At 39.0% G+C, this 3,256-nt stretch overlaps 1 protein-coding gene across 1 annotated transcript in view; it reads right to left on the minus strand.

The window, feature by feature from the left end:
• The window catches only part of ECT2 (epithelial cell transforming 2), a 137,049-nt gene that overhangs the window by 56,958 nt on the left and 76,835 nt on the right, over positions 1-3,256 (minus strand). The gene's annotated exons all lie outside the window — the stretch shown is intronic.

The following is a 3,256-nucleotide window of genomic DNA, read 5'->3' on the forward strand; positions in this document are numbered from 1 at the left end:
AGCTTTGCCTTAAGAATGTTAAAAAGTATTTTATGATTTTGATGAAGAGGAGCTTCTGAATAATCAAATTAAATCAAAAGAAGGAAAAATGAGTTGATTATTGTGAATGTCAGCTGACTCAACTGTAACAAAACTGATATAAAACTAACCACATCTAATGCTTTTGATTTTCTCTTCTTTTTATTTGTCTCTAATATTAAACCTTTGTGATTTGGAAATGAGTATTTTTGTATGTACTCAGCATCTTATGAAAGGCCCAATTTAGTAAGTTCTGACTGTGTCAATTTAAAAGGAATTTGACTGATGTCCTTCTAATCTAATTATTATATGCCAAAATTAAAAGTTTTGATAGTATTCATCCTTTTTATATTAGGGATTCTTACTACTCTAGGTATTTTGAGGACTAAGGACCTTATCCGGAGCCCAATGAAGTCAGTGGGAGTCTTTCCGTTGACTTCAGTGGGCTTTGGGTCAGATCCTAAGGGCCAAAGGAAAGGGGACACTGCTTGTGATAGTAGGGATTGCTCATGCAAGTAAGGGCTTGCATGCATATGTCCCATGTAAATAGGGATTACATGCATGAGTAAAAGGTTTGAACCCTGCAAACCAGATAGATGGTACATTATCTTTTCTGGGTATGTTCTGCAGGGACAGAGTCCTGCCCCATCCCACTCCTCCTTTCCTAGCCATCCAGTCTCCACTTATCCCTCAGCAAAGACCCTGTATCCTCAGAAAGGTCTCCATGGGGTCTGGAGGATGGGGGAATCCTGCAACAAAGACAGCTGACTCCACTTCTGTCAATTAACTGGGAAATACCTTCACAGAGGATCAGTGCTGGGGGCTTGGATCTCAGGGGAACAATACGGCCATTGTATCTGACTACTGTTTGGAATTTCAGCATAAAAACTAGAACCAACAAATGGAACAATGCAAAGTGCAGAATCTCTTGTGCATGAACTTTGCCCCAGATTCTGCAGTTACACATATGCATAACTTAATGTGTGTGTTTGCAGAGTCCAGCCCTTTGTGCATATATGCGTGTACCTTATGGACACTGAAATACATGATTCTTATTACAAATAATATAACATTGTAAAATCCTTGGCAATACCTTGGAATGGTTGCTTAAAGGCTGGCTTTCACTCTAATTGCAGGAAAAATTCTCTGCTCCATTGAAATCGGTAGAGCTGTGCCAGTTTGCACCAGCAGAGACTGTGTCCCATATATTTTGCATATAGAAATGACTGAAAAAATTGCTAATTTGTAAAAAAGAATCCCTCCCAGGCTGAGACCTTGCTTGTTGTTTTCCAACCCACAGCAATTTTTTACAACCAAGTTATGAACTTCTGGAAAAAACAGATTCTCCATGGAACTGCTGATTCTCTTTAAATAAAGCAGTGTTAATGTGCTGCTGAATTCCTGACTCATTTCCTAATAGCCCTTTAACATACAACTTGCTCAATAAACTGTATGTGGAAACAGTTCTCGAAAACACATTCTGTTTTTGTGATGTAATATAAAATTATAAATATGTTGTGGTCCTTGAAACCCCGTTTCCTCAAAAGTTCAGGGATTTGCTCCTGCTACCACTGGAATTAATGGATGTTTTTTATCTTTGACTCCAATGACAACAGGATCAGGTGTCAGCTTTTCATTTCTCATAAACTAGTCATCTAATTTTTCATGTCCATTTCTTTTAGAAAGCTTCTCTTTTCAGGAGCGTCACATAAATTGTGTTAGTTTCCTATGTCTTTTCTTATCTGATGAATTAATCTTAAAATAAATATTAAAATTAGGGGTGTGTTCATTCTTTTATGTGTATTTTATTCATGGTGAAACAAGCCATTTAACAAAATATTTTAATTTATTTAATGGTCCCATAAACAAGCACAAATATAGGGTAACCATTGGTGATATGGAGGTTAGCCAGATCCATGCTGAACATTGTCATGTCTGTTACTTGGCATGACACAGTGAGGTGGCCTCCACTTTGAATTTATGAGGGAAGAAAAGGATAAGGAAGAAGAAACTTGTTTAGGATTTTTTTTTATTGTATGTGAGATAAATTCTGCTGAAGTAAAAAGCAAAATTTGTGCTGTAGCCATTTGGTAAACTCCTGGCCCCATTGAAGTCAAGGGAAGTTTTGCCATTGACTTCAAAGGGGACAGATTTTCATCCCAAATCTACAGTTCCTTCCCTGGGTTTTCAGCATGCCCATTCCAAACTATAGTATGTACAAATTTAACCCTATCACACATTTTTTTAAGAAACTATCTCCACTTGAGGCTTTTTTCTCTTCTTCTGATTGAATGGCCATTTACTACCTTCCTTGGGTCAAAACCACCCCCTTCCTAAAAGTACCCCCTTTCTGTGACCCAAAGTAATGGATTCCAACATACATCCTTCATTTCTCATTTATCAACTCGGTAGTTGACAGAGACAGATCTAATGCTCCTCATGCTTCTCTCAGTGGATTCTGATCTCTCCATTCCTGTCACCACATAGATGCATTGGTATTATAGGCTCTGTAAAATTAAATACAAGTATAGTCAAGGATACCTTCCCTGCCCTACTGTCAGTCAGTGAGGAGTCACTGGCCTGTAGCAGACGTTATTGTAGTTGACAATATGTCTCAGAGTAACAACCGTGTTAGTCTGTATTCACAAAAAGAAAAGGAGTACCTGTGGCACCTTAGAGACTAACCAATTTATTTGAGCATAAGCTTTCGTGAGCTACAGCTTATGAAAGCTTATGCTCACGAAAGCTTATGCTCAAATAAATTGGTTAGTCTCTAAGGTGCCACAGGTACTCCTTTTCTTTTGACAATATGTCACTGCCCAACTTTAAGCTTCTACATGTGGGGGGGAGGGAGGGCAGAGGTGAAAAATACATACATTGTTCATGGTCCTTAAGTGTAGTGTAGTTTTCATTCGCTGCAGTCATACTTTTAATATACGTACTGCAGTGTATTTTGTAAAAATATTGCTCCCAATCCTGCAAGCCCCTCAGGGAGCTTTGCCTGTCTGAGCAGTTTCATTGAAGCCATTGGGACTGTTCATAGGCACACAAAGTGTCTGGATTGGGCTTCAATAGTACTGCTCCTGCTGCGTGTAAAGTTAGGTCCTGGAGGGACTGGAGACTTGGGTATTATCAGATGCAACATTTGCAGCACTTTGCCGTTAACCCTAATGATTTGGGGGTTGGATTACATAAATGCAGCCTGATCCTGGTGCTGGGAGTTATCTGCTGTGTGGCT

This window comes from Chelonia mydas, chromosome 9, assembly GCF_015237465.2.
Source record: "Chelonia mydas isolate rCheMyd1 chromosome 9, rCheMyd1.pri.v2, whole genome shotgun sequence".
Lineage (NCBI taxonomy): Eukaryota > Metazoa > Chordata > Testudines > Cheloniidae > Chelonia > Chelonia mydas.